Genomic DNA, 27,151 nt, shown 5'->3' with positions numbered 1-27,151 from the left:
AGGCAGTGACCTGTAACAAAGCGGCCAGATGGGAAAATAAGAGCAAAGCACATAAGCCTGGGTTCTTACTGGTCCCCACTTTGTGTAGATTACTCATATTACATTTCCTCATCTTGCCTGATTAAATGCTTGCCTTCCCATGCTTTCATAACTGAGTATCCTAATGATGAAACCATGTCAGACCATATCATAGGACTCTCAGTCCTTAAGTTTGATCCCCGGAGATTATCTCTCTCTGGGCAAGTGGACTTTCCTACCCTATTTGCCTTAGTTTTTCCAGAGACAAAGAGTTTGTGCAGGTGAGAAATGAGTTGCCCCTCTTTCACAAAGCAAAGCAGGCTGCAAGGTTTCAATGTGCGTATTGATAAAGCTCTCTGACCAGAGCTGTGTAACTGTTAGGACTCAGCTCTTGTGGTGAGAAAGCTGTAATGTCCAGTGGCATTTGGTTACCCAAAGCTCAGGCTGACCCTGAGTGTCTGTTTGTTTATCTCTGGGAATGTTGGCCTCATTCTCACTATACTATCACCGGCAGCTGCTTTAAGTACAAGGATGATAACAGCTCTGAAAAATGCCTCAAACGTCAATTAGCCGGTATTGAGACAACCCCCGGGAGTTGTTTCTTCATGTCCTTTTGTTAGCTGTGCTTATCACTCCTCAAGCACTGTGCTTTACCCTGCTTCGATCTGTAGAACTTCCCAGGTCCTTTTCCTGCTTTTCTTTGGGGGCAAGAGAGGAAGTAGAATGGAAAAGATGGCTGGTGGGAAGCAAGGCACAATTGACTTGTTGCTAATTTTCATTTGTGTAGATTGAGATGAGCTTGATGTCAAGCAAAAGAGAAGATTATGATTGTCATCAGACCTGGGTTCTAGCTTCGTCAGTGTCATGTTTACTTGCTGTGTGATTATAGACTGCTCCCTTACTCCTCTATGCTTCTATTACCTCCCCTACACAATGAGCAGCTTAGTAGGGGAGTCTCTTCCCTCTGACTGAATGATGGTAACTTAGTTACTCAAGTTGTAGGATCAGGGTGGGTACCTAGTGAGTGATGCTCATTCTCTATACTCATGTTTCTCTATTCATCTCATTGTGAATCTGTTATTAGAGAAAGTACTTATTTAAATGCAAAGGCTCAAGATATATCCTCCAAAGCAATTACATATGCTCTTGCCCGATTGCGTTGGCTTTAGTGGGTCACATCTCAGCTCAGGCTGGCTCCGCTGCAGTCTGGATACTTCAAATACAACTAACAATGGCTTTTCTCACTGTATGTAGGTTTCCAAGGACATAGATAACTCTACTTTTCATGACCTCCTCTGTGGTTCTCTCTTGTTCTGTTCTGCAACATCTCTTGGGTTTTGTTTTTTTTTTTTTGTTTTGTTTTGTTTTGTTCTGTTCTGTTTTGTTTTGTTTTTTCAGAACATTGACTCTGCCACACGCCCCTCTAACTAGGTCACCTGCTGGCACCGGCTCAGTGCCAGAAGTCTGTGGTTTCTCTGACTGGAAAGGTCTTGATTCATCCTGTTGTAGGGAACTCTTTAGCTTGGCAGATGTTTTGCTCTGAGGATTTTTCCTTTGCCTAATCCTTCTCCTGACCACAACCATCCGCCTTCCTCCCAACCCACTCCTCCAGCCTCACCCCTCAGCCTTCAGGAATAAAGGGATGACCTTTGCCTTAAAACAGGGCATTACAGACTACCATAAAGGTCTAACCTTCTTCCATCAATGGCTGCATCAAGATCTAGCTTCAGGAACATTAGCATCTCCCAAAACCACAACTAATGAGTACATGATCTAAATAAAACTCATGCACTTGCTATGCCAGCAAGCATTAAGAAAAGACCTCTAATCACCTCTGTTCAACCAACTTGCTCTCCCTAAGCCATTCCTATTGAGAAATTATGTACTTCCCTATTAAGCCCCAGAGCCTAGCACTGAGAACATAAGGAATACTCAGTAAATATTTGTTAAGTAAATAGTGACAGAATAAATGAAGACTTAACAGACCCAGTGGCCAATGAAAATAGTGCTGGCTGATGTAGGAGGCTAGAGTCTGCACAGTACAGTAACTTTGAGTGTTTCCCTTTTGGTTTCTGGGTATGAGTCTCTATATACTGAGCTGAAGGGTTCTTTATGGAACGTCCATCCTTGTAGTTCATGAGTCTGATCTGTACTCCTGTGTCAAATACCACTTTACCCCTCATGCCAGTGTGGTGACTGATAGGGTTTCATGCCCATGAGGTTAGAGGTAAAAACATCCAGGTTCCCCATCTTGTCCCCTCTATTTTGATGCCCCATATAGAATACACTGATTTGAGTAGGAACATATCTGTAATGCCAGCACTACAGAGGTTGAGGCCAAGGATGTTGAGTTTGAATTTTAGTATATGTGTTGCTGAAGCAAGCACAAAAGATTGTGCCTTCAAAGCCAGCCTGTGCTACATAATAAAATCCTCTCTCAAGAAGCGTTCACTGGGCTGTGGTAGTGGTTGGAGTAGGTAGAGTGTTGGAAATCTGGGATTCCTTGGTTATGACAGCCCAAAATCCTTGTCCCCCAGTGCAAGCACATACATCTAGATTTTTAAAGTCCCATTGATAAGAATATTAAACCACACAGGCCAACCTGCTTAAAGTAAAAAAAAAAAAAAAAAAAAAAAAAAAAAAAAAAAAAAAAAAAAAAAAGAAAGAAAGAAAGAAAGAAAGAAAGAAAGAAAGAAAGAAAGAAAGAAAAGGAAAAAGAAAGGAAAAAGAACTAGGTAGAAAAGCAGAGATAGTAGAGTCTCTCTCACTTGGCCATTCCCTTTTTGTCCCTCTGGATTGAGTTTCTGTGAGTTCTGTGGTTAAAGCACATGAACTTTGAAGGCTTAAAACAAAAATCTTGCTAAAAGAACTTCCAATCCTGGAAACTTATGATCCTCTAATTCCAAATATGTGAGGAGTAGGAAGATTTGTCCTGTGCATGCTCTTGCAGCGTTCTGAGACAGGCTGCAGCTGGGCTTTGGGCAATGGCTACGTGGATGTGTGCTGGGTTCCTAGGGTAGACAGAGGCTGCTTTGTGAGGAAAGGCAGAACATATTTGTCTACCTGACAAAAAAATAAGGCATATAGCCTAAAACGTGTAATCAATCATTTGGAAATAGATCACTCACACAGCCAAGCTCCATGTTCAGACTTCAGATTTAGACTAGCCTGTGAGGTTTCTTCAGCTTCTGGTGGTCTTTCTCTGAATATGAAGATTACTCAAACTTAGAGCGTGCTTTTCCGGTGATTTCTCCATGGTTACTTTCAAAGTTTGATTTACAAACACCTGAGAAGTGACTAGACCTTGCTATGCTTGCCTATAAAGTGACATAAGAGGCTGATGGTTAGTTAGTTAGAGTTAAGGAGACATATTTCAATCCTTGGGGCCAAGTAGCTCAAGAATGGATCATAAAGGAAGCATGTGGAAATATACGAAGCAGAATTGCTTCTACAGATGTGCCTATTTGCATTGAAATGTCTTGCTGTTGTCTCCAACATGGACTCTATTGCCTATTTTTTTTTATTACTTCCCCTTGGCATGGCTGCCTCTCCAGACCACAGGAAATGCACTCAATCCTGATGCAACTTGATGTGCTAAGGTGGGTTGGTGGGGGTCCCCCCTTTTCTGAGGAATAGGGGAGGGAAAGGAGGAATTGGAAGGGAGGGTGGGACTGGGAGGAGAGGAGGAAGAAGGCTACTATCGGGATGTAAAGTGAATAAATATATTAATTAATTGAAAAATACTAGGAAGGAAGGAAGGAAGGAAGGAAGGAAGGAAGGAAGGAAGGAAGGAAGGAAGGAAGGAAGGAAGATGTCATGCTACAAGGGTCCTTCCCACATGTTATGGGACAAATGTCCCATAGAAGGATGTTGACAGTTAATATACCACACTGGTCAAATCCCTTTGGTATACTTAAGATTTCCTGTTATAAATAGAAGGGGATGAGCCTGCATTCAAATGTGTTATACTGTCACAAAGTAAAGAATTGTGTTGCTGTCAGTAAAGGGCTTGGAGGATCCCATAGCTGGGGAAAGGGCCAGAGAATGCCTTTTATTGCAAGAAGGGTAAAGCTTAGTGTCCCTGTCTACTGTCAGAATACTATTTACACTAAGTGACAAGTAGTAGGTTCATGCTTGACCCCATTAGATCATGGTGAAATGACCAGAATAGAGCTGGCAAGACTCCTGGGCATCCTCCAGACTGGACATGCTTTGAGGTGGGGCCTGCCAATTCTCAACACAGTTGAGAATTACAACTATCAGTGTGCTTTTTCCCTAGAGCATCACCTCTCCACTGGCCTGGAGAATGGCAGACTCTCCTTACCCTGTAGGAAGTAATTTTGTGAACTCCCAATCTATCAAAATAAAAAAAGGTTTGCTCACAATTCTGAATTATGGAATGAGCAGGTTCAGCTCAGATGGGTGAAAACCTATGACATGTGGGGACTTCAAAGACTATTTACTACAATAGTTTGCCAAAATGATCATTATAGGAGCCAAACATGGAGGAGAGCACCTTGTAATCCTATCTCTTAGGAAACTGAAGCAGTTGAATCTCAAGATTGAGGACAGCCTGACCTATGTAATGAGACTGTCTAAAAAAAATGAGTACATTATAACCCATTAATAGGGCAGAAAATGAATTTAGGTTACAACTTCCATGTAACAAAAATAAATAAAATATGTTATTAGAAAATGATAATTCATTGTACATTGTAAAGATAATTACTGTTTTATGAAATTTAAAGTATCTGTATTATGATTTTAAATTTATGTAGCAGTTATAAACATGTAAATTTTTCTTTTTTGGTTTTTCGAGACAGGGTTTCTCTGTGTAGCCCTGGATGTCCAAGACTCACTTTGTAGACTAGGCTGTCCTCAAACTTACAGAGATCTGCCTGCCTCTACCTCCTAGACTGCTGGGATTACAGGTGTGCACCACTGCACCTGGCTGACACGTAAATTTTCAATCATGACCCATACATATCATTTCTATAAAGTACATATGTAATATATTATTGTATATATAAAAATACATAGATCTACAAATGAATACAGATCTTCCTTCACAAATGGTCACAAGACATAGATCCAAGTGTCTTCAGCCTCTCATTCTCCTCTGGGCACACTGAAGTTCACATTGGTTATAAGTTGTGGGATCCCAGAACCAAGATTGCCTGAGCAAAGGAGAACACAGATGTCTTCTTTGTTCTGACAAATATATTTTGAACGTGACAAATGTTCCAATATGGTAACATAGCACAAGTTGATATCCATTGAACTTAAAATTGCCCCAAATTCTTAGATATGTCTCAGACATGGCTATCCTAATCTCTAGCTACCTTATCCTACCACTGTAGGGGTTGCTACTTTCCTCCTCCTTTCCCTCTTCATCTTCATCTTTGTCCTCCTCCTCTCCTGCTTCTCCTGCTCCTTCATCTTTGCTGAGAGTACAACTTAGGGCTTTGTGCACAGTAGGCAAGTGTTCTATTACTAAGTTTCATTACCAGATCCTTGCAGGTTGTTTTAAGTTCTACTACAGAAATGTTTATTTATCTGTTATATTTTACCTTCTACTAACCTCACTCTTTAAAATCCACTTGCACATCATATCACAACCATTTCATCTCCACTCATATTTAAATCCAGTTTCCTTGGCTCAGAGAAAACTGCATCTAAACTTCACACAGCTTCTCAGAGGACATATTAATTTTTCCAGACCACTCACCTATCCTATCTTCTGTCTTACTACCATGATGCCACCACTCCAGCCAAGCCCATGTCAGCACCATTTTTTCCCCAAGAATGTCAGACATAATTCTATCTCTACTCTTTTGACTACATTCAACTTTCTTCTATGATACCTTTCTCACTTTAATATATCTTTTAAGGTGTATCTTTCATGATATTATAACTGGCAATTCTAGATCATCTTGATTTGTCCTCTGAACTAGTGTCTATTAAATTTCTTTCATATTGCATCAGACTTTGTTTTATGTAAGAATACAAATATGCCTCCAGTCAGAATGACAATCATTCAGAAAACCACACAAATAATAACAAATGCTGGTATGACTGTCGTCAAAAGTGTATTCTTATACACTGTTGATGAGAATGTAAATTAGTCTAGCCACTACAATAATAATTATGGAAGTTTTTCAAAAAACTAAGAATGGATCTACCATATGGCCCAGCTATACCACTCCTAGGTATTTACCTAGAGGACTCCAAGTCAACATATCACAGACACCTTACACAACAATATTGCAATATTATTCACAGTAGATAAGCTATGGAACCAACCTAGGTGTCCAACATCAGAAAACACAGTATACATAATTTTTATCCAAAAAGGATGAGGTCATATCATTCTTAGGGAAATGGAAGCAACTGCAGATAATCATATTTAGTGGTTATTAATTAAATAATCAAAGCTCTCTTGGAAAAACAAATAGCATGTTTTTTTAAATTTATGGATACTAGGTTTTATTCAGATAAATAAAATCATGTGTGAGTGTATGACATGAAAATAAAAGTGAAATTGTCTAAGGGAGCAAAGGCTAATAGGAGAAGCCAGGGTAGGAAAAGGGAGGGGAGATGTAGTGTGTATGGAGGCGTATATGCTCCAAGTACCTTATATACATGTATATAAATGTCCTTATGAAACCAGTGCCGTGTATAATGAATATATTCCAATTAAAATATTCATTAAAAATTATAGTTATACAATAGGTTGGCTATAAAAATACATACACACATTATATATACGTATATATGAATGTCTTATCACATAAAGATAAGATGTAGATATATGACTAAGTCATACAAGTAGACTCCAAAGTCTGGGTTCAAATAACATTCTGCAGTTCTCTAACTTAGTAAGTTGTATGTCCTTGGAGAAAATTATTCAGTCTAATCAAGATTAAGATAAAAATAGTATTACTGCATAAGGTTGCCTGTGTATGAAGTATTTAAAGTGCCTGACACATATAAATATTTGATAGCTATTAGCTATCATCATGATTATATGCTATATATTTTAATATGTTTTGTCTCATTTTATCTGGGAGGAGGATTTTTTTTTTTTGTAGGTAGGATATGCCCAGGTTCTGCAACTCTCCATGTAGTCCAAGCTGTCCTTCAATTTATGATCCTCCAGCTCCAGCTTCCCAAGTAGTTGGAATTACATGCCTGGATTGGGCTTAGCTCCAGAGAAGAAATTGTCATCCCTCTTTTCAAGATGAGCAATTAAATCTTGAGGGGTTAGGTGTCTTATCGGAGGTCATACATGTGAGGTATTTATTTTCTTTGTTTTTGTTTGTTTGTTTGTTTTTACTTATTTGAGACTTGAGTGTAGTGTATAGAAAATTCTAACATTCCTGGTGGGCTTTTCTGGCTGAGGAGAGTCAGAAGGCTTGCTGGTGGTGTTGAGGAAGCAGGGTGAAAGGGAAGGAGTCTGACTGGTTGGGGTAAGGGTCAGTCCAGCCATTCCAGGCATGGGGTGCCTAGTGGGTTAGTGGATAACATGAAATGTACCTCCTTCTATATTTTCCTTCCAGTGCAGAGTCATGAGCAGGAGGAGAAGGAACCTGAAGAAGAAAACGCCAGAGCATGGCAGCTATGTGAGAAGCAGCCAAGAGCAGTTCTGTGATATGTGCAGGAATGTACTATATGGAAAAAGGAGGAAAGCCTACATCAACAAGCCTACTCACAAAACCACAAGATTAGGAGCCAGGCATGGTAGCACATTCCTTTCATTTCAACACTTAGGAGGCAGTGGCAGATGGATCTCTGTGAGTTCAAAGGCAACCTGGTCTACAGAGCAAGTTCCAGGATAGTCTATGGTACATAGTAAGACCCTGTCTCACAGTAGATAGATAGATAGATAGATAGATAGATAGATAGATAGATAGATAGATAGATAGATAGATAGATAGATTCATGGTGGCTAGGGCAGGAGAGATGACTTGGCAGTTAAGAGCGCCTGATGTTTTTGTAACGGACCCAAGTTCGGACCCAAATTCATTCATATTGCAGCTCACAACTACGTGTAACTTCAGTTCTAGGTGATCCAGCAACCTCTTCTGACATCCAAGGGCACCAAGCATGAAGATGGTACACAGATACACATGCAAACACTCATACACACAATTTTTCTTTCATTTCTGTTTGGGTACTGCGTTGAACTCTTGATTATCCCTGGAAACTTCATCAGATGAGCCAGATGGCCTCTAACACTGTGTACTCAGTCCAGTGGTAGGCTGTAGGGCACTAAGTCTTTTCCAAGAAGCTTGAAGTTTAGGTAAGAGACATACTTGATCATGTGTGAATTGTGGTAACCACGTGATGACGTTGCTTTTAAGTGAATTGTGTTCTGTAATTCATAAGTAGGATGGGGCAGGGAGCAGTAAAGGAGGGAAAATCCAGGTGACAGAACTGTCACGTAGAACAAGAACACTGAGGGGGGAAGATAGTGCAGAGACAGTAGGTAAAGAGTTGGGTTAAAGGTGGAAGAAGGTACTTTGCTCTCTTCCTAAGTAGGCAGCAAGCCGGCCTAATGTGTGGGCTAAGAATGGTGGCCAGGCCTAAGCTTGGAAAAGCAGTAAATTGAAATATAAACCTTCATCTTTCCATAGAAAGATAGTAGGAAGAAATGAAAAGAGAGAACAGCTGAGGTCCTTTAAGCTCCTTGAAATTTTGCTCTACATACAACTAACATGTCTATATGGGATAAGAGAGCTACTACTATGCTGCTACTACTATACAGATGCGGTGCTACCAATGCTACCACTTGAGAGTCTACACTTGAGTACTGACTTGTCCTACTAGGATCACAACTGAGGAGAGCCTGACTATTATTTCTGAGCCTTCCAGTCTGCTATCTGGGTAGACAGTTCCCTGGACCAGCCCTTCCCAATGGGCTTGGTAATCATTTGTACCTCCCTTGTAAGCCAAGCCTTCCCCATGAAGCCAAGAACAAAGGCATGCATTCATCTTTCTCCTACCTGGTAAATTCCAGAATATTGAGAAATTGAAAAAGACCTTTACAAGCCATTGAGTCTGATACTTTATTGTACTGGTGGAGGAATGGTGACACAGAGAGACATGGTCCCTGACAAGGATCCCACAGTACAGCAGTAGCAGAAATGTCCCAAATCCAGTTCACCTAGTTTAGTTCATACCTTCAACTTACTACCCTTTTACTTCCAAAACCTTCCAGTCACTTGGCCTGCCACTCAAGCTGGCATCAGACTGAGCCTGCAGGATTCCTCCAGAGAAACCTCAACCTTAACAGCCCATTAGAATTCCCTAGGGAGCATTAAAACTACTGGCATCCTGGCCATATCTCACCAATTGAATCATCATCTCCAAGGGAGGGGGATGATATTTTTCAAAAGCTCCCTAGGTGATTCTAATATATAGACAAGATTAAGATCATTGCTCTGAAGAAAACAAGCCTGACATCTCTGAAGGAACTTGAAGGACAGAGTCCCAATGAAGTAAGCTTTACAGACATGGTTCCTTCTGATCCAGAACACCCTATACCTCAGCATGGCCCCCAAATCTGGCATGTGGGATGCCTAAGAGCTAAGGTCACTGGTATCTTCCTAAGCCACATGGACCTTCTTATTATTGCTTTCCCATCATTACATCTAAGAGATATTTTACTTTCTGTCTTTATAAATGCTTCTAAAGAGCCTGCCTCACTCTAGTGGGAAGCCCATAAATAATTTGACTCAATTTTTTACTTTTTCTCAGTGGTCCACTCACAAGGCTCCCTTTAAGGAGCTAGTGTTGAGTACTTAAAACTGTCCGTCAAACTCCACTCCCAATTGCTTGCTACTTCCATAAAAACAACCTGCTTCCTAAGAATCAGGCCGTTAGGGGGGACCCGTGAAAGGCAGAAAAAAGAGCATCCATCCATGAGTCTTTGAATCCCCGCCCCAAGCTTATTCAGCTATCTGCCTGATTATCATTTTGGCTTTGGGCCACAGTAATGTTTAATGACTTGCCTAGGGGTGAGAAAGCAGAGATGTTTGCCTTTTCCTACTCTTTAGAATTATTAGGCTAGGAATATAGCTGAGTGGTAGAGTACTTACCTAGTATGTGTGAGCCCTAGGTTCAATCTCCAACACTTCTCAGAAATAATTTTAGAGGAAATGAAAGAAAAAATATATTCTACTAATAAACCCAACCATTAGCGAAAATAAGTAAATAAAACAACTCAGAGAGCCCATGCCTTGATGAAGAGCTATGAAGCAATTAATGACTGCTGAGAGAGAATCAGTCTTCTCCAGGAAAGAGGTCCCTAACTGTTATCCAATACCAAATGGCCAACTCTTTTTTAAAAACTGCATGTAAACAACACTAAACAGACTCAGTAACTTTATTTATTACTTATTATATATCATATTTATGTAACAATAATTAAAGAAAAGGAGTTCATGAATTTGAGAGTGAGCAGAGAAAGGAGGGGGAACATGGGAGAGATCTCTGCTTTCTCACCCCTAGGCACATTACTATGGCCCAAAGCCAACATGATAATCAGATAGAGAGCCAGATAGGCTTGGGGGTAGGGGAGGGAGTGTTCCGAAGGCTTGAGGGGGAAGATGGAAGGGAAGATGATGTAATATTTTAATTAAAAAATAAAATTTTAAAAATCTTCTTCAACATACTACATATCCTCCAATGATAAGGCGGGTAAGCAACACAGAATGAATTCTATGGGTTGGTGGGTTGGTTTCATCTTTGTGGAGTTTTTTCTTCTGGTTGGTTTTGCTTGAGCATCTTTCGACTTGCTGCTCTTTTACATGTTTGTTTGACTTTCATTTTGCTGGGTGGGTGTTCTGCTTTTTTGTTTTGGAATCAGTTTTGGTTTCTGGATTTTTCTGAGAGAGCTAGGGTACATAAAGGTGGGTGGGTAGGGAGATGGGGAGGATCTGGCAGAGGTTGTGGGAGGGGAAAATATGATCAAAAGATATTGTATAAAAATTTAATTAGCCAGGTGCAGTGGCTGTAATTCCAGCACTCAAGGAGGAAGAGGCTGGTGTATTTCTGTGAGTTCAAGACCAGCCTGGTCTACAAAGAAAGTCCAGGACAGCTAAAGCTACACAGAGTAACCCTGTCTCGACAAACCAAACTAAATAATAACAATAATAACAACAATAATAATAATAAACGAAAGGTTAAAAAAAAAGAAAACTGGAAGGGATCATTAATAATGCTTGGCAACTTGTACTCACTTTGCTTTTTCCACTCTTTTATTCTCAGTTTTATTGAGGGTTAATTGACAAATAAAAACTGTAAATATGTGCGTTTTACAATGTGATGATACAAAATATGTAAACATTGTGAAATGATTACCACAATCAACCTAATTAACACAGCCATTACCTCATATAATTACTTTTCCTTGCGGTTAAAAAAAAAAGTTAAATTTATGCTCTTAGCTCTTCAACTTACCTTATAATAAAGTTTTTAACCTTTGGTCAACATCTCCCCATTTCTCTTACCTCTCAATCCCTGGAAACCTCCATTCTACTCTCCTATAACATTTCTAGATTTCACAGACACATGAGATCATATAGTAATTTGTCTTTTTTTGTCTGGCTTATTTTAGTTAGCAGAATGTCCTCCAGGGTTATTCATGCCTTGCCAATACCAATATTTTCTTAATTTTAAGATTAAATAAGATTCTATTGTGTATACGTACCACACATGCATTCTATGTCCATTTATCTATTGACAGACACTTAGGTTGATTCCATATCTCAGCTGTTACGAGTAATGCTCAAGTGAGCATTGGAGTATCTCTTTGCACATGATGATTTCAATTCCTCTGGATATATACTCAAAAGCAGGATTGCTGGATTGTAGGACAATTCTATTTGTAATTTTTTTTGAAGAGCCTACATATTGATTTCCATAATGGTTGCGGTAATTTACGTTTCCATCAGTAACACATGGTTGCTTTTCTCCACACCATCACCAACACTTGTATGCTTTGTCTTTTAAGAGGCCATCCTAACACACATGAGATTCATTATGATTTACTTTTTATGATTTTCTCTGTTGACTTACGATGTTGAGCACTTTTCATTAACCTGTTGGCTACTTGTATACCTTCTTTAAAAATCCGTCTCTTCTTGCCTCTTTTTAAATCCAGTTTTTTGGGGTTTTGTTATTAAATTATAGGTGATCAGTTACATTAGTCACACATAATTATTTTTGCTTTTGAGTCTTTTTCCAAGAATCTTCCTCTCCCCTCCCCCCATGCTTTCTCATAGAATCTTCAGGCTTTATCTTAATACTTTAATCTACTTTAAATGAATGTTGTATATGATGTAAGGTAATCAAATTTCTTCCCCCCCCCCAAGTGTTTGATATTGAATACATGGTAGGTGAGTACTCTGCTGTTAAACTACATCTCCAGCCCTAACTTTACTCTCTTACTGGTGCAGTTTTAGTTTTCCCACTATCATTTATTGAAGAGATTTTCATTTTCTAATTATATATTCTTGGTGCCATTGTCAGAGTAGTTTACGCTGTGAGTGTGTGCATGTGTGTGTGTAGGCTCTCTATTTTATTTCATTGGTCTGTGTATTTGGTTTTATGATATTATTTTACTATTTTAGTCACTATAGATTTATACTATGATTTGGAGACAGAAAGTATAATGCTTCCAATTTTGTTCTTTCTCAAAATTGCTTCAGCTATTCAGAATCTTCAGTGATCTATTTTCTATAACAAATCTCACTGAAATTTCCAAAAACATTGTTGAATTGTTTTCATTAGTGTCATAACAGTATACTGATCAAAGGAGAGTAATAATGAACTCTCTTTAAACTAGTACTATAGAAAAGTTTAATATAGTCAGTTTAGTGGTGGTTGTTGGTGTGGAAAAAGTTTGGCTGCATCGCCATGTCCCTCCCAGCAGTCCTTCATGTGGCTGTCATAGGCCTCTACCCTAGCTCCTCCATGTAACTCTCTTCTACCTCCTCTCAGGGTCACAGCTGAGAAGTCTCCTGGAAAGGTTGGACTGTAGTAGGATCCCCCAACCCTGTGGGCTGGAGCTAAGTCACATTATGTCAGTCAAGGGGCAGGAGGTGACAGCCTCCAGTGGAAGAGCTTGCAGGGAAGCTTCAATCGTGTCCCGTCTCTGAGGTTTTGGAGAAGGGAATGACTACAGGTGATGTTCTCCCTTCCCTCACTGAATTTCTGGCTCACTGTGAAATCTGCCCTTGTGCCCCTTAAAGTTGAGTGACAGTGTGCAAGTGGCTTGAGTGTAGTCTCGGGTTTCTCATCCAACAAGTAGGTACACTAATAGGTCTACTACCTCTCCACAGGATCATGTAGATTAAAGCAGGTAAATACAGAGACTACGACGTCTCCCAAATGTCAGTGTCTTTCTCTGCCAAGTCTCAACTGTAGTACCCATTGTTGTAAGAATCGAAGGCTGTATCTGACACTCTCTAACTCCTACTCCACCTCCCTGACCCGTGTTTAGGTCCACCCTTTCCAGGTCTTGGTGATTAAGACAATTGTGAAGGAAAACCAAGGAGTTTGCAGCAGGAAAAGAGCTATACATTACGGATACTAAGAAGGATGATGGCAATGAGGTCCTAGGATAAAAACCCTGTAAGGAAAGAAACAATGTTCAAGGTGACCAATTTAAGCCTCAGACAGAGGCTTTCTGTACCTTGCTACCTCCCTGTATTCTTCCCCGTTAGAGACTCAAAGTCCTAAGTGGGCCTGTGGGTGCAGAAACACAGACAACCATTGCTGGACAAGGAAAAGACATAGTATAAACTGAAAGCAGAACTTTATAGTGCCTGCAAGAATATGCTGTGCAGACCTCCAGCTACAGAGGACGAAACTGGCTCAAGGTTTTGGCCCCAACACTCTGAAATCTAGCCGAGCATTTGTGCTGAGGTCACAGTTGCTACATGGCAGAGTCACTAACATTGGTCTATTCCTAGGAGACACAGAACTCCTCTGACTGCTGGCTGACCTTGGTTTTCATGAAGCCTTGGTGGCCCTGCCAAATCTTTGTTGGAGACTTCTTCCCTCCTCCCCCACCCTCTTCTCTCTCTCTCTCTCCTTCACTCACTCAGGTTTGCATTGCAGTCTTTTGTTTTTCCCAGCATCCCTTTCTATTTGAGTTCATTTCCCTTAATAAATTCTCCTTTTAAAATCCATTTTATTATATGCCTCTCTGAAGTCCCAGACTAATACAAACTCTGATCAAGCACAATTAAATATATTGGCTAGAGTCTGGGCCTGTACCTAGGGTTTTGTGCAACTGGAAGCTTAGGCCAACTTTAGAAGGCAGTAGGGTTCTCAACAATGGAGAAGTAACCCTAAGTTTTACCGAGACCTTGTGAATGATCTAATATGTTGTTCTGCTATATTCCAAATCACTATCTCAGACCCATAAGTTTATTTTTTATTTTTTAGAATAATTATTTATGTATTTTACATGTATGGAGGTTTTGTCTGCATGCACCTCTGTAAATAATGTGCATTCTTGGTGCTATCAGAGGCCAGAAGAGTGTGTCAGATTCATCCAGTGCTCTTAACTGCTGAGCCATCTCTCCAAACCCTATTTTTTAAGTGCCTCAACTTATTGTCTTATGTGCCTTCTTGTGGACGTTTTTTTTTTAAACTTATATGTATTAGATTTATTATAAACAAATGACTTCACATGCAAAGCAATTGCACTTGTATGTATGACACTACAGATGAGCAGTAGCCAAAAATTCCAGATGGCATTGAAACAGATAGTAGATGTCACGACTCTTGGAATAGACAGGAAAATAGTGTTACTGAAACTGAATCCTCCCAGACAAGTACAAACCTATATCTCTCCAGGAACAAAGGACATTTTTTAAAACTTTTTTTTTCACAATTTATTCGTTATATATCCCAATTGAAGTCCCCTCCTTCAACTTCTCCCAGTCCCACCCTCCCTCCTTCTTCCCCTCATCCCCTTCCCCTAGTCCACCAAAAGAAAGAGTTCTGCAATGTGAGCAAAGGACATCTTAATACAGTCATTACTGATGCAGTGGTTCATAACTGGTCCTTATTCCAACTGCTAAAGTTAGGTTCACATTGTTTACTTTCTGAGAAAACTGATGGCTATTGTCTCCCTTCTGTTGAGAGCTGTCACTGAAGGTACTCACAACATATCCATTTGTTTCCAACGAGATGAGAATTTCATCCTCTCAACAAAGCAAGCCACCTGGAACTTATGGATATGATCCAAAGTTGCTGCCTAATTACCCTCATATAATAGAGACACATTATTTTCTTGGGACATAAATCTGTTGACCCCACAGGAAATAACAGGATAAGAAAACCTATAGTTGGAGAGCAGCATCCCAGTTACAGAATTGTTGTGTCCCTTCTAATTTCTGTGTTGTTACAAAAGATCTTCTTTGCATTCTCACTATCAACCAATCATCAAAACGCACTGACATCACTGCTGGCTCAAGTCCACAATTCCAAAGCAATAGAGAAACAGGGGAAAACCCGCATAAAAGCACAGTTAATTTCATGATGCAAAAATCCAAGACCCAGCAGTCATGGGGAATGGGAAATAGCCCCCCCCCCACACACACACTTTTTATGTGGGGTCTCCCAATGTAACTCAAGCTGGCCTAGAACTCACTGTCCTACTCTCAGCCTCCTGGGTGCTGAGACTACACACCTGGCGAAAATCTATTTTTAGTCACATTGTAGTATTGCCTGAGAAATACTCATATCCTCTTGTTTTCCACTTTGGATCAGAACTCAAGAGAAATTAAATTCCTGTTTTGCCACTAACAAACCCTATCATCTTGGACAAAAAGCTTTGAGGTCTATGACTTTCCCTCTCTGGGCCTCATAGTTTTGGTTTTTTTCCCTACAACTTTTATGTGTTACCTCAGTTATGGTCTTTAAAACTTGTGGGCTCAAGGTTTTCTAAAGTACAGTGGTGTGTTGGGAAGAAGGGGGAAGTCGATAGAGAGTGAGAATAAGAGGAGGCAGGTGGAGGAGATAGGAAGACAGTGAGGAGGAGGGGAGGAAAGTGAGGAGAAGAAGGCAGTAGAAGAAAGGAGAGGAGAGGAAAGGAGGAGAGGGGAGGGGAGAGGAGAGGAGAGGAGAGGAGAGGAGAGGAGAGGAGAGGAGAGGAGAGGACATGGAGAGGGCTCTCAAAAGTCAAATATACTGCGGGCCCTGTTTCCAGTTTCACCTGGCGGCTCCCTCACATGCAGTGCTAAGCAACACACATTGTGACTTACTTATGCAAGAAAAAATATCGTTCTCGGAGTTGTGGTCTTCTTTACCTTGCTGCTCTCCCTTGACACCTCTGGGACTAAATAGAAGTATGTATATATAGAGAGAAGATATAGATATATAGATATGGAACAGATGATCTGTGGCTCTAGGATAATGAGTCAAATCAAAGATCTTGTGTGGCTGGAAGGCATTTCTGGTCCTTATCTTTGTATTTCTAGAAACCACCCGAGAGATTTGAAACTTAAACTGTTACAAGTTCTGCTAGGAGGGCTTCAGGCATAATTTCATCTGGAGGGAGATTGGGATGCTTTTTATTCCAAATCTCAACTCTTCTAACTCTAACTCTGTCATCCTACCACAGCCTTCACTTTCTCCTATTTGCTCTTACAAAGGAATGTCTCCCCCTGGGCCTGTGCACTTGGACCCTCCCCCTACACCTCCCTTCTGCCTCCTTTCACTTTCCTGTGGTCATTTTATTTTCATTTTCAGGTTCTGAGATAACCTGAGTTTGAGCAAAAAACTTCCAGGCATCCATGAGTGGATAGTAATCATTGTTTATTAAGCAGCATCTAGCTCCAATGCTCCTTTGGGGCTTTGGGTTTCTCTTCTCAGAGGTGGATCTAAGGTTTCTGTTTCTTGTTTCCACCTCCCAAGTGCTAACATTTCATCCAGGGCTTTTCATTCTGGTTTGCCATACTTATTTCAGTATATTACAACTCTTACTGAAATTTTTGCATATCTCTGCACAATGAAGGAGTCTCACAGGCCTAGAAGACCACAACCAAAGAGAAACAGGACTGAGAAGGGGACAAAGAAGTCGTTGTGCTTAGAATTAGTGTGTGGTAGATGTCCCTTAGAGATTCAAAACACCCATGAAGAAACTAAAACAAAGCTCTCATCAAAACAAAAGCCCACGTACAGACTCAACAAGGGGATCTGACCTAAGTCATCTAAACCATTTGGGCCAATTTCTTCTTCTGACCTGTAAAAACAGTAGGTGACAATGTAGCATGAGAGACAGACCAAAACTGGGGCCAGTAAGTGGCCTGGGGAGATTCCTTCTCCTTTTGAGACTTCTACTCAGGTAAGGTGGGATACTTGACTTCACTACAGAAAAAAAGTTTCAGGAGAAGCCGAAATGAAGTGGTTAGAGTGTATTAAAAGGCATATTTCACATAGCTCTTTTTTTAAGTGCTAGGATTCATAAGAAGAAAGAAACTCAGCAGGGTATGGTGGCACACACCCGTAATCCCAGCACTTTGGAGGCAAAGGCAGACAGATCTCTGTGAGTTCAAGGACAACCTGGTCTACAAAGTGAGTCCAGGACAGCCAAGGCTACACAGAGAAACCCTGTCTTGAGGAAGAAGGAGGAGGAGGAGGAGAAGGAGGTGGAGGAGGAGAAGGGGGAGGAGGAGGAGAGAAACTCAGGCAAGGAATAAAACCCAAACGTGGGTATGGGCTTCTCAACAGAGAATCATGATTGTCTTTATAGTAGCCATAAGCATTGCTTTTATGGCTTCTAAGTTTACATCTCAAAGGGTTGCTAAGGAACCTTTTTAATTTTGGTAAATGAAATGAGACATTAGTCCTGATGTGCACTGGATAGCATTGCAGCTGATAAAATAAAACCCTAAGTTGCAAGGGTTGTGGGGAAAGTTAAGATGTTTTTGCACCTTAAATATCTTTATTTGCCTTGTAAGCAAAAATTTAGTCTTATTTTTAAAGTCTCAGAAAATATCTGGGAAAAGAGTGAGATCATATTAGCTTAGGCTTTGTAGTGGCTTGCATAATAAGTGTCCCCATAGTCTTGGGCATTTGAATGCTTGACTTCCAGTTGGTGCTGCTGTAATTTGGATAGGTTTAGCTGGTAGGGCCTTTCTGGAAGAGGTGTGTCTCTGGGGGCAGGCTTTGAGGTTTCAAAGCTTTGCACCGTTCAGTTTGCACTCTCTGCTTTTTGCCTGTGATTCAAGGTGTGAGCTCTAGGCTTCCTGCTCTAGCTGCCAGGTCTGCATAGGAAGCACATATCAAGTTACTTCAACATCACATACTAGAATATTTTTGCACTAAGTCTAATTTTTACAGCTTATTAAGGTATAATTGATATACAGCAAACAACACATATTCTATTCCTGTGATTTGGAAAGTTTTGACAATGTATTCACCCACTAATTCAATGTAACAATAACCCCCGAAAGTCTCTTGATGCTTTTTAGCAGTTTGTCTTCCCTTGACCGCCATTCGCATCCTGAAGCAACCACTGATCTGCTTCCTTCACTGTATATTATGGGCTTTTTTTTTTTCCTTAATTCTTTTTTTTTAATTTAATTTTATTTTATTAATTATACTTTATTCACTTTGTAACCCCCCATAAGCCCCTCCCTCCTCCCCTCCCGGTCCCACCCTCCCACTCCCTTCTTCCCAAATGCCCCTCCCCAAGTCCACTGATAGGGGAGGTCCTCCTCTCCTTCCTTCTGATCTTAGTCTATCAGATCTCATCAGAAGTGGCTGCATTGTCATCGTCTGTGGCCTGGTAAGGCTGCTCCCCGCTCAGGGAGAAGTGATCAAAGAGCAGGCCAATCAGATTATGTCAGAGACAGTCCCTCTTCTCATTACTATGGAACCCACTTGGACACTGAACTGCCATGGGCTACATCTGTGCGGGGGTTCTAGGTTATCTCCATGATTGGTTCTTGGTTGGAGGATCAGTCTCTGGGAAGTTCCCTGTATTCAAATTTTCTGGTTCCGTTGCTCTCCTTGTGGGGTTCCCGGCTTTTTAAAGAATCTTATGTCAATGGAATCATATGGCACATACTCTATATCTGGAGATGATTTACTTGACATAATTGTTTTGAGATTCAGAATAATGAGTGTAGCAACATTTTGTTTAGTTCTCTTACTTGTTTGTTTTTAGTTTTAGAGGAAAGGACTTCCTATGTAGCCCAGGCTGGCCTAGAACTCACAATCCTTCTGTCTCAGGTTCCCAAATGCTGGGATTACAGGTGTATGACACTATTCCCAGGTCTCCCTTTATTATGGAGTAATTTCCCCATTTGTGTGGTTACCTCACAGTTTGTTTTACATATTTTATTGTCCATATGCATTTGTGTTGTTTTCAGTTTGGGCCTATTAAAAAAAAAAAACTTCCTGGTACATTTACTTGCAGGTCACTTACCAGTATTTTTTTTTTTTTCCCACAGATGACTTCTATTTTCAAAAAAAAAAAAAAAAAAAATTTCTTTTTTAGCAGAAACTGACTTGGCAAATGTTGCCTTGCCGTTTCTCTTTTGTACTGAAGGCTATTTTTGGCAGTTTTTGTTGTTGTTGATATTTTATTTTCTTTGATGTTATTACTCATTGTTGCACCTCTATGAACAATGTGAATGGTTTTTGAAAACCCATGGAGAAAGATATTCAGTTGAACATTTAAGACTATGTTTAAAGATTTGTTCAGGATAAAAATGAGAGACAAAAATTTTCTTGTGAACATTTTTTTATTTTTTAAAGCAAACCAGTAAATATAATACCAAATATGGAAACTATTTTCTTTCTCTTTAAGAACACTTTAAAGCCAGGCAGTGGTGGCACATGTCTTTAATCCCAGCAATTGGGAAGCAGAAGCAGGCATATCTTTGTGAGTTCAAGGCCAGCCTGGTCCACAGAGTGAGTTCCAGGACAGCCAGGGCTACACAGAGAAACCCTCAAAAACATTTTTTAAACCACATTAAAATTACAGGAAATTAAACCACATTAAAATTACAGGAATTAAAATTACAGGAAACTCCGTAGTGTAAATTTAATGGAGGTTAGTAGAAAGTTGTCCTTTAGCTTTTCCATCTTGGCAATGAGAGCCATGGATTTTGAATCCAGAACTATGTCTCCCCAGTGATGCAGCAGATTGCATCATATTTGTCATTTTCATCCCTCTGGACCGCTTCCACCAGCTTAGGTGGAGCACTCTTGTCTTCTGAGTTAACCTGCATGAAAACAATGGTGGTTCATGTCTTCCTGTGAACCAGATACCATAGCCTGGCCTTCCCCTTGGACTCGATCTTGTTAACACTGAGCAAGGCAGGACTACCAGAATTATGGGGTCTGCATTGTGTGAGATCATCACCAGCAGAGTCTTCATGTTCTCTGTGAAGGTATGACAATACTGAACCCTGTTCCGGAGCTAGGTGGTCTCTTAGTGGGGATTTCTCTTTGCCAAAGGCTTTCTCCTCAGCACATACCAACAGTCTCTGCTTCTCCTTCTGCTTTGTCTTTGGCCTATAGCTGTGGGAAAGCTCAGGGAGCCGAGTTTGCTGTTTGACTGTCCAGGGCCTATGTGAACCAATTAACCATAGGATGCAATTTTGGAAGGCTCTTTGCTGCTACAGACAGATATAATGAGGACATTTGGCAAGGCAAGTGAGTCTCTTTTGGCCTACATTTCTTGTCCAATGCCAAGTTCTTGGGTCTTTTCCCAAACAGGATTTACCACCTTTGTTAGCCTCTTCTTCACATGAGTGAAGGTAAAAGCCACCGTCTTCTACTTGGCTTTCTCTCAGCATCTAGCTTCAGTGTAGAAGAGCAGTGGTAATTTCCTTTTAATCTCATTGACCTTGATAAGGGATGGAGATTTCCCCTAACCCCAGAGACACCAGAAGACTGTGAGTAGACAAGTGACACTCTTAAGGCAGTTTTAGGGCTATTGTTCCAGGGAGTATGGTAGCATTGAGAACTCTGGCTCATGGCTCATGGCTCATGGCCAACAAAACCTTTTGTTTTAGGAAAATGCTTTAGAGAGATTGTGTGGTGTAAAAACTGCAGGATATGTGATCTATCTTATGTCTTCCTTCCAGGTTTCCATATGGAAATGGTCATACACTCATTCCACTCTTATTTCCTTAATAAAATTTACAATGGCAACACAGGATATTTGGAGATCGAGGGTGGCTCTTTATACCATGAGAAAAATGTGTCTTGAGATTTTGCCTCGATGTGGGAAGGGGCAGCCTAGACTAGGAAATCCCAGCAAAAAAAAAAATCTTTGCACTACACTCTGGAGTCCCTGAATATGTCGTTGAGAAAGAATTACTGTAGAGAAAGGCAAGAGTAGATACCCTTAAGAAGCACTGGCCCATGAACTGCTATACCAACACAGCTCTGGGGCCCTTGCCCAACTTGCAGACATTTGGCCTCAAGGCTGGCCTGAGCTTTGTATTATTCTTTGGGGCTACCGGAGAAGCTGGAGTGGAGTTCAGCCTATTTGGTAGGTCTACGACAGCATGTATGCAACAGGAGAGCCTCCTTTTGAAGGTAGAAAAGGGCTGGAGGGGTCAGAGGTAGGCCTAGTGAGGCCTAGTGAGCTGCACACTATAGTTTTCTTTCCTAGTCAACCCTCACATTGGGGAGATCATTCTTTAGAGCTGAGGTATGTTGTTCTCTGCTTGTTGCAAGTTTCTAAGTAATGTACAAAATAGCCGAGTGGTCAATGAAGGAGCAAGATAAAGGTGGGGACCAGGAGCCACTGGAGCTACCCAGGCCACTAACTGATCTGCTTACAATCATCAGAACTTCCCCTCTCTGGGCCCTCCCAGCCCCCAGGGAGTGAGAACTGTTTTGCTCTCCTAGATCAGGAAGAACAAGACTTCCTTATCTGGTGGGAGAGAGCTGGTGAATGCCACCTCCAAGTAGAGGGGAGAAGGGAAAGCAATGAGCCAAGAGAACCATAGACCCAGCAGGTAGCACCATTCCTGGGGAAAGCCTAGGAAGAAGAGGGCAGACTCCATCCAAGGACCCCAGGGTTCCAGAAGCCCGGATGGGCGGTGGATCCAGAGTCCATACCCTCCCACCAATGCTTCAAAGACCTGGGGCTTTCTGCTGGTCTGTTTTTGCTTTTTGTCTGTATGAGATTTTTCTAGACTTGCCTCCTACAAAGCAATGAAAGCCAAATAGCTGTTCAAGTTCTGATCTAACCCCCAACTCATTTATGCTCTCTTTCATGTATATATTTTTAATTTTAGTAAATTTTTATTTATTTATTTGTATGTGATATATGTGAATGGGTACACAAATGCTACAACATGCTCATGGAGGTCAGAGGACAGCTTGCAGGAGCTGATTTCTTCTACATGTAGGTCCTGGGAATTAAACTCAGGTGGTCAAGATTGGTAGCAAGTGCCTTAGTCTGCTGAATGATGTTGATGGCCTCCAGATTTTTGGTTTACCTAAGTATTTGTTTGTTTGTTCATTTATTTATATTTATTTAGGTTAGGATCTCAAGTAGCCAAGGTTGGCCTTGAATTCCTGATTCTTCAGCTCTACTTCCCAAGTGCTGGAATTGTAGGCATGTACCAGCATGCCTGCTTTTCCTGGATGTATTTTATTTGGGATCTCCAGCTGCTCCTACTGCTCTCATTCTGTATGGCTTTCCTCGCTACCCATAAGTGATTCTTGGGCCTGATAAGAGTTTCTCAAGATACTTTTTCAAGCTTCACTTCTGCCATAGGTACTCTAGATTCCAGTTGAGATACACTAGCAGCACAATAAAATACTTAACTGGCTAGTGTCACAGACAGCGGCCAACTCACCAGCTTTCAGACCATGGCCAACCTCAATCATACCTTCATTGCCTTCAAGCCAGATGGCTTGCAGCGTGGCCGGGTAGGCAAGATCATCAAGCACTTCGACCAGAAGGGGTTCTACCTGGTGGTCATGAAGTTCCTTGGGGCTTCTAAAGAACACCTGAAGCAGCACTTACTTTGACCTGAAAGACCGTCCTTTCTTCCCAGGGCTGGTGAAGTCCATGAACTCAGGACCTGTGGCGGCCATGGTCTAGGAGAGGCTCAACATGTTGAAAACAGGCAGAGTGATGCTGGGAGAGACCAATCCAGCTGATTCTAAGCCAGGAACCATTGGAGGGATTTCTGCATTCAAGTTGGCAGAAACATCATTCACAGAAGTGAATTAGATAGAAAGTGCTGAGGAAGAAATCCGTGTATGGTTTGAGCCTGGAAAACTGATTGACTACAAGTTTTGTGTCCATGATTGGGTGTGTGAGTAGAAATGGATAAATTAGGGTCTTTCTCAGCACTACTGACAGGTCCCTGGACCTAGCTTTTCATCCCACTGGGTGGATGGATCATCTTTTCTAAAACAACAATGACTTTAGAATTGAGGATGGGGGTGGGGGTGGAAGTACTTACCTAATCAGAGAGCTCTAGTTCATATTAGAGCAGAATGTTATTCTGCTGTAAGTGAAAGCCACTGTGGATTTAGCATCATCCAGAAGCCCAGTCTTCCTCACAGCAGTACTCAGGAGTTCATACCACAGATACATTTTAGTCAGTGGCTATTATTTGAATATGGTTTATCCCTTTCAGAACTTGCATTGAAATTTCATTTCTATGGTGATAAATATTGACAGTTTGGCAGGCTATAGAATCACCTAGGAGACTAGTCCCTTAGCATGCCTGTGAGGGATTATCTAGATTCCATTAATTGGGGCAGGAAGTTCCACCTTAACTGTGGGCAACAAAATTGCATGTGCTGAAGTCCTGGGCTGAATAAAAAGGAAAACACAAGCTGATGGCTGACTAGTCTTCATTTCTCTTTGCCTCTCCTGCCACCATGACTTCTCCATCATGGTGGACAATGTACTGGGACTGTGAACCAAAGTAAACTTTCTTCTTTAAGTTGCTTTTGTCCAGATATTTTGTTACAGCAGTGAGACAAACAAGTGCTACAGTTCCTGATGTAATGGAATTAGAGGTCAAGGGGGTGGTGCTTTTGAGGGTCTATGTTAATTCTTATGGTCATGAATTCTTGCTCCGTTTGGATTGGATTGGCTACTATAACAGTATGCTCTTATAAAGAGCGTGTTTAATCTCTTCCAAACATGCTCATTTGCATTCTACCTTTCTGTCAGGACACAAAACAGTTTGGAATCCTCGATAAATGTTGTTGCCATGCTACAGAACTATGAGCCCAAATAAATTTTTTTCTTCATAAATTATGCTTTAAGGCATTTTGTTACACTAATAGAAAATGAAAATGCCTAGGCTACACTTTCTTAGCCCATTCTATCAACCTATATAATTTTATAGCCATGGAACCAGACAAGTTTCCTAATAAAGTGGTGGGTTTCAGCCATTTATACAGACCTTGTCCAAGAACCTACTTTATTGTGGGAGAATGGGCAAAGTTACAGGACAGGAGAATAGATGGGAAAGTGTCTGGCTGATGGGTAAGTGATCTGAGAATCACTCAGTCACTGTGCCTTTGGATAAACTACTTTTTTCCTACAATTTCTTTCTTTATTATTTATTTTTTTATTTCCGTTACTTTACTTCTTGATCACAGCCTTCCCTCCTTCCTCTATTTCTAGTCCTTCTCTCACCTCCCCTTAGCCCCATCCTCCCTTTCTTCTCAGAAAAGGAGAGGCCTCCCATGGATAGCAGCCAGCCTTAGCCTATCAAATTCAAACTACTTCTCAAGTCTTTGTTTCTTCGTGGGTAAAATACAAACAGTTCCCAGATTTTTCACCCTTCAGTAGTTTGTCTCTTAAGTCATAGTTTCCATGAGTTTGTCTACTAATAAATATACCAATTGAAGGATAATTCATTTCCTAGTTTTACTAACTGAAGATGTCTCCCAATCAGAATGTCTAGTTAATAAACAATAATAACTACCATAGTCAGAAAAATGCTTTGGTGAGTCTGTGCTGTTTTCCATTTTACCCTAGCTCAACCTAGAACTTTGTTAAGAGTTTCACTTAAAAATATAATTCTCAAAAGCCAGGCATGGTGGCACAGGCCTTTGATCCCAACACTCACGGAGGCAGAGGCAGGCCTATCTCTCTGAGTTTGAGGTCAGCCTGGTCTGCAAAGAGAGTCTAGGATAGCCAAAGCTAGGCAGTGAAACCCTGACTCAGAAAGAGAAAGGAAGGAAGGAAGGAAGGAAGGAAGGAAGGAAGGAAGGAAGGAAGGAAGGAAGTACTCAAAGGCTTTCTCCCACTTGATTCCCCCCATACATCTTCTATCAGTCTCAGCTAGAAGCTGCTGTCATATAGATAGTCCTTAAACCCCCAATCAACTCCCATGGTGGCCCCGGCTGATCCCTGTTTCCTTTGCTTGCTGTTGTTTTCTTTGCTGTCTTCTAACTTAGCTCCTCAATTTCTGTGGTGCTGCCATAGCTGATTTCTGAGCTGCAGCTCCCTTTTAGGCCTTTACTATGTTTTTTTTTTCTGCAGTAGTAAAGACTTAATGAAGTGTGGAAAGGAATCCAGAAGCTTTTTAAAGGCAGGCAGGAGGGTGGAATGATGCTCTTTGTGTTTGAGTCAAGGAGCAGCACCAATGCCTTTTCATCTTCTTGTCAGATAGTTTTCAGTGGCTTGTTTGTGTTGTTAATGAAAGACATGCTTCCTATAGGTTCCTAAAACAATATGCTCTCCTAAGCAATATTCTCTTCTAAGATTCAGAGACAAAAAAAAAAAAAAAAAAAAAAAAAAACAAAAAGAAAAGAAAAAGGAAAAAATGAAGCACATTTTGTGTTCGAAAGTGGAAACTCAGGGTGAGATGCCAGTTTAAATAGTGAACATGTTTGACTCGAGAACAGCTCTTATTCTTCCAGACTGACCTAAGATGTCATATACCGAGACAGTTCCCAGTGAGAGGCTGAAGGCTTCCAAGAGTGTGACCTTTTCTTCCATCTTCCTGATTTTTTCACCTTTCTGCCGCTCCACTACCCACTTAGGCTCTACTGCATCTGGAGAAAGCCAGGCTGGAAGATGACAAGAGAACTTAGAAATAATCTTTTCAGAACACTTCATGATAAGATAGAGAAAGCAAAACCCAGAAGACTAAGAAACTTGACCTTGGCCATATAGAAGATTAGTTTAAGGTTCATCACTAAACTAGAAATGAAAGAGGTGCTTCTAAAACAAACTAAAGGGGTTGGGCAGATGTAACTCAGGGGTATGCTGTTTCCTACTATGTGTGAAGCCTGAGTTCTAGCTCCAGTGCTGTGATAAATACATAAACAAATAAATAAAGAAAACATTATGTTCTCTGTTAGTGTGTTCAATAACATGCAGAAAGCAGGTCACAACCTACAACCTGGACTTTGCTGTACCACTTCTAATAGTTTTTGAAGGCATTCAAAATATCTCTCAGAAGCAGAAATGCTACCTGCAAGTAACTATTTTTTAGCTTGAAGCCTGTATTCAATTTTCCAAAAATAAAACCCTACACTAGATAAGGTCCTGTGGGAACAAAACTCAGGGCAAGCCTTGACAGGGGTAGCTTAGAGATGACAATTAAAAAAGCTCCCAATCACAGGCTTTGGAAACTACACAGTTTTTAAAACAAGCCAGTTTGCATAAGTTATTCTTGATTCTTTCCTAACACTCCACGTATGTTGTCATCCATACTTCATGGGGTAAAAATCTGATTTTGTGGCTCCCCACCCCAGGAACTACTCACGAATCTCCATAGACTTGGTAAGATCCGAGCTCCAAGCACACCACTCAAGATCCCAAATGACAACTCCAGCTTCACTTTTTCTACTCAACTTTACCTAAACCAATCACATGTACTGTATTTACTCATGTTATATGGTTCACATCCCATGCTTCCACATCCTTGTTTGTGCTGTTCAATCTCCTTGGAGTACCATTCTGCTTTTATAGTAATTATGATGAATGTTTTAAGGACTTGTTAAAAATGTTTTCCATAAGATGTGCTGCTTATGGGTTGCTCTTGACGGCTGGCTCAGCCTCCTTTCTTACAACACCCAAGACAACCAGCTCAGGAGTGGCACCACCCAGAGTGAATTCTGTCCTCTCACATCAAACATTGGCAATGAAAGTGCA

At 40.8% G+C, this 27,151-nt stretch overlaps 1 protein-coding gene and 1 pseudogene across 1 annotated transcript in view; both read left to right on the top strand.

Moving 5' to 3' along the window:
- Slc16a2 (solute carrier family 16 member 2) overlaps positions 1–27,151 on the top strand; it is a 154,088-nt gene that overhangs the window by 28,526 nt on the left and 98,411 nt on the right. The window lies entirely within an intron of this gene.
- LOC129665630 (nucleoside diphosphate kinase B-like) lies at positions 22,885–23,785 on the top strand (annotated as a pseudogene).

The sequence above is a fragment of the Psammomys obesus genome, unplaced genomic scaffold, assembly GCF_907164565.1.
Source record: "Psammomys obesus unplaced genomic scaffold, mPsaObe1.curated_primary_1811, whole genome shotgun sequence".
NCBI classification, from domain to species: Eukaryota; Metazoa; Chordata; class Mammalia; order Rodentia; family Muridae; genus Psammomys; species Psammomys obesus.
Note: the sequence above shows the minus strand (reverse complement) of the source record. Positions and strands in the feature narration are given on the sequence as shown.